Source organism: Rhincodon typus, chromosome 17, assembly GCF_021869965.1.
Source record: "Rhincodon typus isolate 14 chromosome 17, sRhiTyp1.1, whole genome shotgun sequence".
Lineage (NCBI taxonomy): Eukaryota > Metazoa > Chordata > Chondrichthyes > Orectolobiformes > Rhincodontidae > Rhincodon > Rhincodon typus.
Window position 1 is genome coordinate 39,807,850 of NC_063348.1, and position 15,952 is coordinate 39,823,801.

The 15,952-nt window shown below is 41.8% G+C and overlaps 1 protein-coding gene across 1 annotated transcript in view; it reads right to left on the minus strand.

Moving 5' to 3' along the window:
* Positions 1-15,952, minus strand: part of LOC109927834 (doublecortin domain-containing protein 1-like) — a 395,969-nt gene that overhangs the window by 9,144 nt on the left and 370,873 nt on the right. The gene's annotated exons all lie outside the window — the stretch shown is intronic.

Below are 15,952 nucleotides of genomic sequence, written 5' to 3' on the forward strand. Positions count from 1 at the left end.
AAGGGTCCATACCCGAAACGTCAGCTTTCCTGCTCCTCTGATGCTGCTTGGCCTGCTGTGCTCATCCAGCTCTACACCTTGTTATCTCAGATTCTTCAGCATTGGCAGTTCCTACTATCTCTGAAAGGTGAATAAGGTATTTGTTTTTTTAATTGCTCCTTGAACATGCATGCTAACATTATGTCCCTTTAAATGAGTACTGCCAAGCTGCCAAATATCCCTCAACATCAATGCTCACAGGTCTCAGACACTTTTTAAAAATTCTGTTTTTCTATTCCGATAACCTTACAATTCCCCATATCATGTTCCATATGCCATCTAGTTGCCCATTCATTTGTCTACATCTCTTTGCAACCTCTTTAGACCTTAAGACATTGGAGCAGAATTAGGCCATTCAGCCCATCAAGTTTGCTCTGCCATTTGATCATGGCTAATGTGTTCTTCAACCCCCATTCTCCTGTAATGTTAGATCCCCTTATTAATCGAGAACCTATTTACCTTTGTCTTAAATGCACTTAATGACTTGGTCTCCACAGAATTGAGTGAAATGAGTTCCGCAGATTCACTACCTTCTGGCTAAAGAAATTCCTCCTCTTCTCAGTTCTGAAGGGTCGTCCCATCACTCTGGGGCTGTGCCCTCAGGTCCTAGTCTTTCCTACGAGTGGAAATATCCTCTCCACATCCACTCTATCCAGTCCTCTCAGTATTCTATAAGTTTCAATCAGATCCCCCTCATCCTTCTAAAATCCATTGGATACAGACTCAGAGGCCTCAACCACTCTTCATATGTTAAACCATTCATCCCTGGGATCATTCTTGTAAACCTCCTCCGAACCCCTTGAAGGTCCAACACATCCTTCCTGAGTTGTGGGGCCCAAAACTGCTCCGAATATTCCAAATGAGGTCTGACCAGAATCTTATACAGCCTCAGCAATACAACTCTGCTCTATTCTAGCCCTCTCAAAACGAATGTTAACACTGCATTTGCCTTTCTAACTGCCAACAGAGCCTGCAGGTTAACCCTAACAGAATCCGGAACTAGGACTCACAAGTCCGTTTGTGCTTCAAGTTTCTGAATCTTTTCCCATTTAGAAAATAGTCCACAACTCTATTCTTCCTAGCAAAATGCATAACCTCACGCTTTCCAACATGGTATTCCATTTGCCTCTTTTTTTGCCAATCTCACAGCCTGTCCAAGTCCTTCTGCATGCTTCCTGCCTCCGCAGCACTACCCGTCCCTCCACCTGTCTTTATGTCATCTGCAAACATAGCAACAATGCCTTCAGTTCCTTCATCCTGATCATTAATGTATAATGTGAACAGTTGTGGAACTACTCACAGGCACCCTCAGACATCTCCTCTCTAGGACACCAAAGAGGCAGCCAGCCCTTCTACTGTCCCTGCCTGTGACTCTCTCCGAGGTCATGTAGAGGAAGGTATGATACAATCAGCAATATCTGCGCTCTCTAGACAGAAACAGCACCCCCAAGTCCAATCCAAATCTCCAAGTCCAAGGCCAAGGTAAAGTAAGGTCCCTCCACCCCAGCATCAGAACACAGGCCATTCAAGGCTATGGGCCTAGTGTGGGAAAGTGGGACTAGTGTAAGTAGTAGTATATTTTTGGTGGTACAGTCTTGATGGGCCAAAGGGCCTCTTCTGTACTGCATAATTCTCTGGTTCTGTGACAGAAGTTCAAACAAATAAGGACTGACCATAACCTTGACTGATAACTGTACTGCTCCCCATCTACATTCCTGTGACTCCCTGGACTGGTCATACTGAACCAACAGGGCTGACCACCCATTCTCCAGAATGCAGAAGGACAGACTTCCTGAGCCTGACCACTTGATGCCCAAGCCCCTGTAGTGATATCAGAGGCTGCTCTTGTCTTACTGTGCCAGGAACCACAACCAGAAGGCTATCTCCCTTGACGTCACTGAGGACTATGCCCCTTAGACTTTTGACACATGGCCATTTGTTTGCAGCACATGCAGTGTTTTTATATGGTGCAGGAGTAACACTGACATAAATTTGAATTTGCATCATTTATTATTATCACGTGAAAAGTGTGTACCGTTACTGTATATAGACACCATTCACAATAACTTTAGAATAACATAAAAAAGATAACTTAAAAAGAGTCGAACTTTTCCTTCTCTGATGCTACAGCCCCACAATCCGAGCTTCCCAGCCCATGTCATGCCGCTGAGAGTGCCCCACACTTACTTCCCAGCCCATGCCATGCCACTGAGAGTGCCCCACACTGGGCTTCCCAGCCCATGCCATGCCGCTGAGAGTGCCCCACACTGGGCTTCCCAGCCCATGCCATGCCGCTGAGAATGCCCCACACTTGACTTCCCAGCCCGTGCCATGCCGCTGAGAGTGTCCCACACTGGGCTTACCAGATGCAGGCTTCAGTGCCTTTGAAGATGCCGCTGCTGCTCCAGAGCCCATTGAAGCCGCCTTCCCACTGAAGAGCTCTCTTCATCAGGTAAGTTTGAGAAAAAAGAAGGGGAAGAATGAAAAAGCAAAAGAAAAAAAAGCGGATGAATAGGACAAGCCTGGGCCCAAGCTCTGCTACCATTATCTAGTGGATATTGTGTGATGCATACAGCTGTATGTCCAGTCCCTTGACTGACAACTGCTGACAAGCATGTAAGGCTTCCTGGTTTTGCATCTGTACTAATCAACAAGACAAGACAGAAGTAATGTGAACTTTTAAGGTATGACTGAGGGGCCAACGTACAAAAAAAGGCAAGGCAATGCAGGGATGCTGTGCCCATCAAGGTAGGCAGAAAGTGAGAGGGCACTACTGAAGTGAGTGAGCGGCCCTGAGGTGTAACTTGGTCCAATCCATGAGTTGGGAGAATGTGCATGCACGCAAATTGTCTGTGTAGCAACATTCCAATAAGATGGGCTAGCGCATTCCAGTGGCATTACAACACAGAGATATAATAAGTAGTGGATTAGAGATGTTCTTTGATGGTGTGGAGAAGCTGGAATGTGCTGAATACCTGCATCCGAGGACATGGCAGATGTGTAGTCACTGCATGCGGTGTGTGTGTGTGCATATGTGCGTGCGTGCGTGCACCTTGAGGCACTGGCGCTGGGTAACTATGATAGAGTTCTGGAGGAACAAGCAACGAGTTGGAATCACTAGGTATCCACTCAGACTTTAATGTCAGAAATTCTCAGTGTATAGTTTCTATCCAGTGGACAGGAGAATGGCTGTCCTCATTGTAATGAGGTGAGATTAAGTAATCATGAACGATTATCCCTTTTAATAGACTGTTGACCAGTGAGAATTTCCTCTCAAAATTCAGGACTAGGTTGGAAAATTCAAATTTATTGCCTCAACATCAAGAGAGGTCTCGCTAGACATTTCATCCAACTGTCCCAAATATTTCACCAGGATCTATTGACTTTATCTCCTCTGGAAGTTGTGAGGAAAGAGAATGGCCCTCCACTCTACCATTCCATTCACCAAGGCATCCTGGACACTGTCAGCAAAATGAAGTGCCAGCATGAACTTGTTGGCAATGTTTCCAACACTGAGGCTATGAAGGGCAATTTCTGGCTGGCAGCAATCAACCTGGTGAATGGTGCCAGAGACAGGAATCCCTCAAAGTCCCAGCAGCGGTGAATGTGTCCACCAGCGATGACTGTGAGATTGCAAAAAAGCGGTGCCAAAGAGGGGTGGCGCTTACATAATTGGGTGAGTTGTGGAGAGCTGCATGAATTATACCTCTAGAATTTATGGAGAGAAACTCTCAAAATACTCCTCAAAATTGACTCTTAGCTGATTTTTTGGTAAAATTCAGTCCGATACTTCAGATTGTGACCTTGCATCAGGACCTCTGTTCTTCTTCCAAATAGCATGTTGGGATCATTTACATCATCCACATGAGATGGAACCTTAGTTTAATATCTCTCACTAAATACAGCACTTTTGAATTACCTCCAGAGTGAGGTGTTTTTTATTCATATCCTTGCATTGGGGCTTAAACTCACAACATTCTGTCTCAGGCGTGAGAGTGATATGATTTGGCTGATATCAGAATTAGACACAAACCAAATACAAGTACGCTGGAAAGTGGTAGTACAATAATTAAAACGAGTGGATAGTATTTTAATTTTGATGCACTGTTTGAGTAAACTTTCTCATTTGTAATTTTTCACATAAACCGAGGGAAGATGCCAAAGAACAGCAAAACGATGAATGGGAGGCTTTTCCTGTTATTAGTGTGGGATGAATTCGTGCATTCCTCCAGTCTAGTTTAAACCTGATAGATCTTCTTTTAAATTGGGAACACATTGCAGAAACTACATGTTTAATTCATTGGAGTGTGTTCTGGATTCTGCAAATAGCAGTTAAAAAGGAAAATCTCCAAAATGCTCATGGCAGTTAAATTCCACAAGTAGATTTTTCTTTCCGATAACAGTTGGCTCCAGCGTTTCATTTCAATGCAGGAAATAAGGAACAGTGAGGACTCCAAATATGAACTGTAAACTCACAAAAGGCTCCCAGAGACAACCTTAGTCTGGCAGAAATGTGGCAAGAGTAACATTTGTACAGCCTTGCTGACCTCTAGACATTTCAATAGGCAGCAGATAAAAGTTTATGGGTCACCCATGGGAGATGCTAGGGCCAGTCATAGACAACAGTAACATTATATGCGACTATGTCAGCCAGTGTGTGTGCGTGAATGTGTTATGCCTGACTTTATTAGGGAAAAAGGTTGATTAGGTGTGCAGTCAAGCAATAGCTGAGCCTCTGTCGGGTTTGAATGTGCAAATGGTACCAGTGTAATCACACCATTTCAATGCAGCTCAGGAAGTGTTTTCCTCAGAGTGGCTACCTGATGTAGCACTGAGCTACTGACACAAGGAAGGGTATGAGGTCTATCTTCCTATCTGCTGAAGGAAGCAGGTAGTGAAGACAAGATCAGACATCTTGCCATCTTGAGAAACCAAGATTAGTTTCAGTGCAGGGAAGGTTAATGCGATATTTAACAAAAGTGTTCAAATTATGAATGGTTTTGACAGAGTGAACAGTTTTCACTGGCCAGAGAGTTGGTAATGAAAGGCCACATTTTTACCCGATTGGCAAAAGCCAGAGGGGTAATAAGTTTTGTTTTAAACACAGTAAGTAGTTCAGATTGTGAATGCAGTGCGTGAAAGGATGGTAATGAGGAATATCACACAACTGTCAAAGAATTCACCTTTATTTTGTCTATTAATTATCAAGTTTCATTGATGCTGCACCTAAATGATCTTGGGCATTAAGCAAAATGTTGTTGGCCTCCCCCATTTTCTACAATAACAACCTGCGTTTATGTAGCATTTCTATAGAAAAGTACAAAAATGTCCTAAGGTACTTCAAAAGACCCCGTCACCAGAAGGCAAACATTGACGTCCATCCACATGGGGAAACAGATTCCCAAAGGCTTTGTCAAAGGGGTAGATTTTATCATGGATTTATGTGAAGAAGTGAAGAGGTTTAGGGTGGGAATTCCAGAGTTTAGGATCTAGACAGCTAAAGGTACAAAAGGAATGAGGATGGACAAGAGGCAAGAATTGAAGAAACAAGTAATTCACAGAGTGGATTACAGATGGATTTGAATATGATAATGAGAAAGTTAATACAGTAATTTTCGAGCTCAATGTAAGTCAGTATGCACAGACAAATGAAAGATTTGGTGGAAGTTAGGATACAGGCAGAAGGGTTTAGGTGGTATGATGTTCATAGAGAGTAGGAGGCCAGTCAGCAGAGTATTAAAATAATTGAGGCTCTATGTAAAATCCTGGACATGAGTGCCAGCTGTTGATAGGCTCCTACTAGAATACTGGCTCCTCAGATGAGAGATTGGAGGTGAGCCCATATTTTGCAATTATAAACCTGCGGGAGTCAAAGCCCTCAGGAAAAGAAGGGGATTTGGAATGAGAAAATAATCAGCAGAATGAGCACATGAAGGTATTTCACTGCAGCAAGCCAAAATAAAAACAGATTGAGACAGAAACTGCTGTTGCCAATAATTATGATTGCTGAATGCACTTGTATTAAGTTTCTGTCTTTCTTATTTTAATGGAGGAATCAACCCATATGGATCCATTCAAGTACAGGAGATGGAATTTCAATAAGAGTGTGCAATAGGTTCAGTTCATGCTATATGTTCAGTTCTACATATTCATTGTTGCATGTTCAGTGTTACATATTAAGTGTGACATGTTCAATATTACACGTTGAATGCAACATATTCAGAGTAGCACATTAAAGTTGTATTGTTTAGTGTTATGTGGTTGGTGTGCCTTGTTCTGCAGTACACGCTCGAGGCTACACATTCAGTGTTCCTACAATAACAACATTGACAGGAAATTTCTATTAGATAATCTCTATAGAGAAGAACAAACCACACAAAAAGATTGTATATGAAGAAACAAATTTGCCCTGCAGTGAATTCAGCAAAATATATGGGGCAGCACTGTTCAATACAGTTTACCTAAGCCTTCAGTGGCGTTTTTTGAATAAACCTATTCATTAATTATGGACATCTAATGTCGGAATACACACAGTAAGTTAAACAGAAGTGAAAGATTAAAGGTTAATCAAAGATAAAAAGCACTTTCTTTCTATTCTTCATTCCTCAAGTCCTGGTCAGGACTTGAGAATATAGTTTGAGTTGACAGTCTGAGAGTAGCACTGAAGGAGTGGTACATAATAGGAGCTGCCACCTTTTGAAGGGAATATATATCATGTCTCCCTTTCTCCTTCTCAAGTAAAATATTTCATTTTTCAGAACAGTAGGAGCATTCTCCCCAGCATTCAGTCCAAAATTTAGCCCTCAATCAACATCACAAAATCAGATTATTTTGTCATTATCACATTGCTGTTTCTGGAAGCTGCAATGTACAGTGTTTCCTATTCGATGGCTACGCTTGAAATAACTTATTTGGCTGCAAAGTTTTTTTAGCATATATTGAAGTCAATGAAGGTGCTCTATAAATGTAAATCTTTATGTCTATCATTTTCTTTAAAATGCCTATTATTGAGTGCAGATGACAAGAAATTCTAGCCCTGTTGTCAGCCTGCATTGTTCTCAATCTAACCTGTTCAACAATTGTTAGATAGTCTGTTACATTATTTGAGATGTCTTTATACACCTTCCATACATTTATTTGTGCATTTCTACATTTCCATTTCTGTGTACCAGAAGTTCTTTGGAGTCTTGAGTTAATTTACAGGAAGGCGCTAATATTCTATTAAGAGCTTTGTGGAATATATTGAAAATTGTGTGATTAAACTATAGCATAACAAGGCTTAAATTTGTAAATGCTAAGACAAAAAGGGAGCTTGCAGATGACAGATGAAACTGATTCAGAGAAGAAATGAGCATATATCAAAAGTAGACATTAACTTAGACATCGTGGTTAGAACATGGAGGACCTCTTACAAGCGTATATCAACAAAAAACATTAGCCTAGGCATGGTGGTTAGAAAATGGGGAACCTCTTACGAGCATATTTGATGAACAGACATTCGCTTAAACCTCGTGGTTAGGTATAACAAACAGTTTGTGGTTTCGGGAACATCTCAATTTGTAACCATCTGATCGACAGCTAATAGGAATGTGAGCCGAATCCAGATCGGACACAGCTACACAATTATTTTTGGCAACCATAATGTAACTGTCACTGCTTCTGCTAATAAATGTTCGAACTTTTGAACCATTGACGACTGGTTATTCTACGATTGAATAGAGTGTCCATCGATGTGGCGTAGTTGGCAGGATCGCAAAGACTGCAGAGATGCAAAGACTGAGGACATTCCGTACACATACCGGTGCCCCAAGGTAAGGGTTCCTCTTTTAATAAAAGTCCAGCCTTATAAAGGATTTTCGGGGACAGTCAAATGCGATTGCACCAAAAGAACCTTATCGTCAACAGAAAATATAAACTGGACAGCTATAATCCGGTGGTTCCACACCCATGGCACATAAAAGGCCTGAGGTCACAAGAGACCCACGGCCTTATAATGGACCCAACGGCTCTAAAAGTAGCAGTATAAACATCACCTGAAGATGTCTAAATCTGAGTTGCCCACAACTGTTAAAGGCAACAGGCTCCACCTGACATATCTGAAGGCAAAATTCTCCAGAATTTAAAGGAATATATTGAGCAAAAGTTTGACCTCTCTACGACCCTGTCAGAAATCCATGAGAAATATGGAATCTCCATGGGGCAACGGTCCCTGGACAATATTAAATATGTCTGGGGAAAAATCACCTGATTAAAAGACAAAGAATATCTCCGTTGGTGTCTATGCCTAATGAGACAAATTAGACAGAGACACGAAATCATTGATAAATCTAATCACGACCGTGAAATTAATAACCTAAAAGGCCAATTAAAGGCGGTCTGTCCCGAACTAAAATGACTCAACAAGAACTTCAAAAAGAATGGAAGGCTATACCAGTCTATCTAATGTTTCATCACTCCCTCTTTATCCCAGTGCTCCTCCTTAATTGGAATATATGACTCGGCAAGACAGACACATGGTTTGGGCCCTGAACGAAATTGGGAAACAAAACTCTGACAGTAGTGACTCTGACAGTTCAGATAATGACAACAATTGTTTTATTTATGACCTATACAAACCCACCGCCAAAAGAAAAAAAAGGAAGGAGACAAAGGGAAGTAACTGAATGTATTCAATGGGTCACTCACAAGCCCCATATTCCCAAATTAATAGAGTGGTGGTCAAAGGAACTATCACACCCAAAAAAAAGGACTATGAAAACATGCAATGAACTAGAAAAACAAAAAAAATTTACAGCTTACACCCTATGGACGGTGTAAAACTGTTGTCTGTTATGAGAGGGGGCAAATGCAGGCAGGAAACTGTTCAACAGAACACAGGATAACATGGAAGGACAGACACAAAACCTAGAGCATGGATGGAGTGCCATCTGTGACTGGTTAAAAGATTATGGCCCCCCTAAAATTGACTGGAGTAAAATCTCTACTTGCTAACAATGAATAAATGAGGAATTGAGAGATTATGGGAGCGTTTTGTGGCAATCTGGATTGAACACCCTGGGTTAGCTGGCAATATTGACACTCCGGATGAATTAGACCATAGTAACCTCGAACCATCAAATCCGCATTTATTGTGGGTCTACAACTCGAACTAGTGAAGATGTTAAATGTTACGGTCCCAGACTGGCAAACCAGTGGCAAGACGTACAGAGAAATAGTTGAGGCCACAAATCACTTTGAAAGAAATATGGAATCTAAACTCCAAAAGCTCCAAAACACAATAATTTTCTACCCATTGTGACTCAGTCAGCCTTTATTCTTAACAAAAGAATGTGTCCTTGCCTTACCTTAGGTACATAGAGAAAAGCAATGCAACAATTGAAAATCACTGATTCACATTACACTGTGATAAATAATGGGTCTGTTTCTGACCTTTCATCTCAGCTTCCAAATCAACACGTCTGAGAAAATGCATCTGCCCGTGTTTTATATTGTGGCCTGTTTGTAAATTTGAGCTAGGTTGACTGTAGCATGTCTATTTTCAACTTAGTCAAACTTTGTGTCTTTTTTTTGCACACTCCTCTCAACAAAGGGAAACTTATAGTCAGCTAATTTGACTTGGTGGTGATATCATCTAATTTATTGGTGATTGTTTTCAATTAAATTTTTTTTGCCAAAGGTTGCTGCTGGTCTTGTTGCTCTTCTTATTTACTTAAGTCCAGGAAGGATTGTTTGGTATCTTGCTTTTCCATCATCTGATTGTGGATTGAGGATCTTGAGTGGGAATAGGATCAGTGTTATCCTACTGCTGTGGAACTTTCTGTTTCTGTTATGAGGACTTTATCATGGAGAGAAATCCTATTTTATGTTTGTCAATTCAAAATTGTTTTAGTGGATTTTCTTTCTGATCAAGCAGTGGTGATAAAAGATTGAGTCCAGGGCTCTTTTGATGTCTTATACCTGAGGATAAGCAGAAACAGAACTCTCAGATCTGGCACAGTATGGACTTGTGCAGAACGCGTATCCCTCTACAGTATCACCAAAGAGCACCTTGTCCCCAAACTAAGCAGAACACCAAATCACTGTGACGTTTCCTGCAGCATGCATTGGTCATCCCATGGCATCCCTAAGTGACAATTGTCATTTTAGCTTACATTTTCATAATGCTGTCAACACAGCAAAACATTGCAAGACATTTTCAAGTTCACTTGAGTGAGGTACTGCAAGTGCAATTAGTGGCAATGAAACTCAAGCTTGCATCTTTTAAATTAGGGAGCCCATGAAAGTAAAAGGTAAAGGCAATAATAACATTTCAATCCTTCTGCATGTTTCTAAAAGATTATGGTTGGTCACTGATGGAACAGAATTATTAAAAAATATGTAAAATATATTGGAATGTTTTGGAGAAATATTTGAATGTGAATGTTAACTTCAATTTAACAGGAGATATACCTAGATTAACTGCATTAACACAATAGTTAGTAAAAAATTATTTGTCTGTCTGCCTTTGTACTAACATTCATATTATTGAATAAATTTGATTTTGAATTATTGTGACATGTACCGAAATACAATGAAAAGCTTTGTTTACAAGTGGTAAAGGCAGATCATAGCAAGCAAAAGATGTACAAATCAAAAAGACTTACAGGCATACAGGTTACCTTGCAGGTTATATTATTTGAGGCTAGAGTCCATTCAACAGTCTGATAATGGCCAGAAAGAAGCTGTTCCTGAACCTGCATATGCATGTGTTCAGGCTTCTGTATCTTTTGCCTGACGGAAGAGGTTGTAGGAGGTCAATACCGGGGTGCGATGGGTCTTTGATGATGTTGGCCGCCTTTCCGTGTAAATAGAGTCCATGGATGGAAGGTTGGCTTTTGTGATGGTCTGGGCTGTACACACCACCATCTATAGTTTCCTACAGTCCTGGGCAAAGCAGTTGCTATACCATGCCATTATGAACCCGGGCTGTACGCTTTCAATGGTGCATCTGTAAAAGTTGGTAAGGGATCTTATGGACATGCCAGATTTCCTGAGTCGCCTGAGGAAGGAGAGGCATTGTTGTGCCTTCTTGACTGTCGCATCTATGTGGGAAGTCCAGGACAGGTCGTTGGTTATCGTTACTCCGAGGAACTTAATGCTCTTCACTCTCTCAGCCTCAGTTACGTTGATGTAGATGGGGGCGCGTTCTCCTTTCTTTCTGAAGTTGATGATCAGTTCTTTAGTTTTGCCGATATTGAGAGACAGTTTGTTTTCATTGCATCACATCACCAAGATCTCTATCTCCTTTCTGTATTTTGACTCATTGTTAGATATCCGTCCCACTACAGTGGTGTCATCATCGAACTTGTAGATTGCATTCATTCAGAATTTGGCAACACAGTCGTAGGTGTACAGGGAATGCTGTAGGGGGCTGAGGATGCATCCTTGGGGGGCTCCAGTGTTGAGCGTTATTGTAGAGGAGGTGCGGATACCTATCCTCACTGCGGCCTACACGAAATTGATTTGGCGTTCGTGGAAACTCAACATAACCAACATTTGCCATTTCCAGAAAAAGGTGGTCAGGTATCTAGAATTTAGGCACTGAAATTCCCTCCATTACCATTTACGCTTCTCAACCCCTCTCTTCTTCTTTAAGATGCTTCTATGACCAACCATTTATTTACTTGTGTTAAGAACTCCTTAGGGGGCTTGGTTTCAAGCTTTATTTGACAACACTCTTGTGACATGTCTTGGATTGTTTTACACTGTTAAAGGTACTATATAAATGCTATATGTTTTTGTACAGATTCCAGATTGTCTTGATGAAAGATTTGCAGATTTAGCTAATATTAATAAAGTCCATCGATTTCCAATCTTTAGATTGCTGGAGAACACGTTTGTGGGCCATCTTCTTGAGCCACAGTAGTCTTTGTGGTGATGATAATGTGACATGGTTTCAAGTAGGAAAGTCCAAGATTTTGGTTTGGTGTCAATGAAGGAACAATGATATGCATCCAAGTTTGAATGATGTAAGAATTTGGCATATAAATTTGGATACTGTGTTCATATAATAGTGCCGCCCTAATTCTTCTCCATGGCAGAGGTCATGTGAAAAACACATTCTCTTGAAGTGGCCAATAGATTATTCATAGCACCCTACCAATGGAAGAGTTAGATGATAAGTCTTTTGATCAGTGTGTGTCTTCTGATTGGTACTTGAGCTTCTTTGGGGTACTTGCAACATCCCTCACTGAGGCAAATGGTGAATGTTCAATAATAGGCCTCACTTGAGCCTTGTGGACACTGAAAAGGCTATAAGGAGGCAGGTGGATGTGTTACCCCTCACATCAGCACCCACCGTCTGCACTGCTCTTATATCAGAGTGCTTGACTGTCACTTTATCATAATTGATGATCATGGACTGGATATTGAATGATATATCCCAGACAGTACACTGTCAGGGAGAGAGAATGAGGTGAGATCCATTAATTTTATTTCGCTTCTGTACGGTTGACTGTGAAGAGAATCAATCTAAAATGTGTGTAAATAACAGACAAGGAGAAATCCACATAGGTGATATAGATCCTACTTTAACATTGCCCACAGGCATTTGATCCAATGACGTTTTAATTTAGGAAACTTGCCAAAAGGTACCGGAATTTATACAATACTTATGTCTCTGTGTTTGACACTGCAAATTTATAGTCTTAGACCAATAGATACTCCTCCTTTATTGTGTTCACATTGAAATTGACTTTATTAAAATTATAAACAATAGATCACATCCATGAACAATGCAAGTTGAAGAAAGTGTATTACCATGGTGATAACAGTTGCCAATACTAACAGAATATTTCCAAAGTGTCCAATGGCTCATCCTGGACTGTATTGACTGTGTGTGTATTCTTGGAAGCTCCTGTGCAAAAGCCACATGGGTTTGTGACAAATCTTCAGGATGATCCACACCGATTAGATACCAAATCAAAGTGTGCTTTCAATAATTGGTTTAGTCATCTGAACACAGTAAATACTGAACCTTTAACCTCCTATTGATAGCTATCTTCTTAGGAGAATCAGAATGAAGTGTAGGCAATTGTTCACAGCACACAAATAACTTTTCCTACTTGTTTAAAGGATCTGAATTTCAAAGTTAATATCATGCAAAGATGATAAAAAGCATCCTTTAGCATTATCATGGATTCACATAATAGTTCGGAAGAAGATCATTCAGGCTATAGTGTCTGGGCCAAGTCTTTTGTGGAGCAATTCAATTAGTCCCACACATCACCTTTTTCCTCATGTTGTAAAGGTATTTTCTTCAAGTATTTATTCAAATCCCTTTGATAGTTACAGTTGAATCCATATCAATGCAATGCATTTGAAAGCCACACCTGACTCGCATGTTGCCCCTGATTCTTTTATGAAACAATTTCTCCCTTGCTCTCTGATTATCAAGTCTTCTATCAAGAAAGCAGCTTCTCTTCAGAAAGAGATAGTAGGAACTGCAGATGCTGGAGAATCCGAGACAACAAGGTGCAAGGCTGGATGAACACAGCAGGCCAAGCAGCATCATAGGAGCAGAGAGGCTGACGTTTCGGGCCTAGACCCTTCATCAGAAAAGGGGGAGGGGAAGGGGGTTTTGAAATAAATAGGGAGAGAGTGGGAGGCGGATAGAAGAGGGATGGAGGAGAGGATAGGTGGAGAAGAAACAAACAGGTCGAAGAGGCGGGGATGGGGCCAGGAAAGGTGAGTGTAGGTAGGGAGTTAGGAAGGGGATAGGTCAGTCCAGGGAGGACGGACAGGTCAAGGGGGCGGGATGAGGTTGGTCGGTAGGAGATGGAGGTGCGGCTTGAGGTGGGAGGAGGGGATAGGTGGGAGGAAGAACAGGTTAGGGAGGCAGGGACGAGCTGGACTGGTTTTGGGATGCGGTGAGGGGAGGGGAGATTTTGAAACTTGTGAAATCCACATTGATACCATTGGGCTGCAGGGTTCCCAAGCGGAATATGAGTTGCTGTTCCTGCAACCTTCGGGTGGCATCGTTGTGGCACTGCAGGAGGCCCAGGATGGACATGTCGTCTGAGGAATGGGAGGGGGAGTTGAAATGGTTCGCGACTGGGAGGTGCAGTTGTTTGTTGCGAACCGAGCGTAAGTGTTCTGCAAAGCGGTCCCCGAGTCTCCGCTTGGTTTCCCCGATGTAGAGGAAGCCACACCGGGTACAGCGGATGCAGTATACCACATTGGCAGATGTGCAGGTGAACATCTGCTTGATGTGGAAAGTCTTCTTGGGGCCTGGGATGGGGGTGAGGGAGGAGGTATGGGGGCAGGTGTAGCACTTCCTGCGGTTGCAGGGAAAAGTGCCGGGTGTGGTGGAGCTGGAGGGGAGTGTGGAGCGGACGAGGGAGTCACGGAGAGAGTTGTCCCTCCGGAAAGCAGATAAAGGTGGGGAGGGAAAGATGTCTTTGGTGGTGGGGTCGGATTGCAGATGGCGGAAGTGTCGGAGGATGATGCGTTGGATCCGGAGGTTGGTGGGGTGGTACGTGAGGACGAGGGGGATTCTTTTTTGGTTTTTATTGCGTGGACGGGGTGTGAGGGATGAGGTGCGGGAGATGTGGGAGACACGGTTGAGGGCGTTCTCGACCACTGAGGAGGGGAAGTTACGGTCCTTGAAAAACGAGGACAACTGAGAAACCCCTGTTTTTGTCACCGTTCATAATAAGAGAAGGTTAATTATATGAGATGCAGTTGTATTTAAAGAAACCTTGTGCCTTTTGTTGAAGATGTAAATGTTAGAACACCAGTAATTTCTGGGCCTCAGATTCCACCCCTCTGATTAGAGAAACAGAGGCTAAATATAAACTGTTGTGAGGACCAGATACAAACTCTGTTCACAGTTTGAAGAGGGGAGAATGAAAAAGGGAAGGGGAAAGGAGAGGAGATGGTAGAGGAAAGAGGAAGAGAGGGTAAAGTAAGGGAGACAAGGAAAGAAGAACGCAGGGGATAGGAGAGGAGAAAGGAAAGTGAAGAAGAGGTGAGAAAACAACAGTGAAAAGGAGAGGGAGAAAGGGTGGGACAAGCAGAAAAAAGAGTTGAGAGGAAAATGGAAGGAAGTGAGAGGACAGAAAAGGACAAGATAATTGAAAATAATTAAAAACAAATTGCCTTTCTGCATATTGTTGAATGGTAAAAGCATCAAACACTGAGAGCTAATTGTGAGTTTAAAGGCTGATTCTGCATTTTCATGTGACACGCTGGCTATTGTAGGGTGATAAATTGTGAGATCACAGAAAGTGGTGAAATAACCCTTGGACAATTACTGACAGAATGTGGTACTGTTGGAAGTGCAGCCCTTCAGAAGTGAGGTGAGACCACGACCCTGTTCCCCCATCTCAGGTGGATGTAAAAGGACCCATTGCATTATCTGATGAACAGCAGGAGCATTCTAGCCAAGTTTACACTTCAAACAATGCTTAAAATGTCTAAATTTTAAAAAAACCCACAAATAATTGTGAATGCTGGAAATTAGAAATGAAAACAGAAATTGCTGGAAGAACACACAGCAGGTGTGGTAGTATCTGTGGAGAGAAAACAGAGTTAATGATTTAGGTCCAGTGAGCCAAGTTCTGGAGTTCTGAAGAAGGGTCACTGGATTCAAAATGATAACTCCACTTTCTCAGCACAGCTGTTGCCAGACTTTCTGTGTTTTTCCAGCAATTTCTACTCTTGTTCCTAAAATGCCTAAAACTGATCCTTTATCATGAAAGATTACAAAAGATATGATAAAAAGTGATTTAAATTTGAATCACATCTTTCATGACCATCTTTCATTCTACAGCACTTTACAAAAACCAGCAGAATCCATATAAAGTACAGTGACTGATGCAACGCAGGAAATATGGTAGCCAATTTGTGCACAGAAAGCTCTCCCAGATAGCAA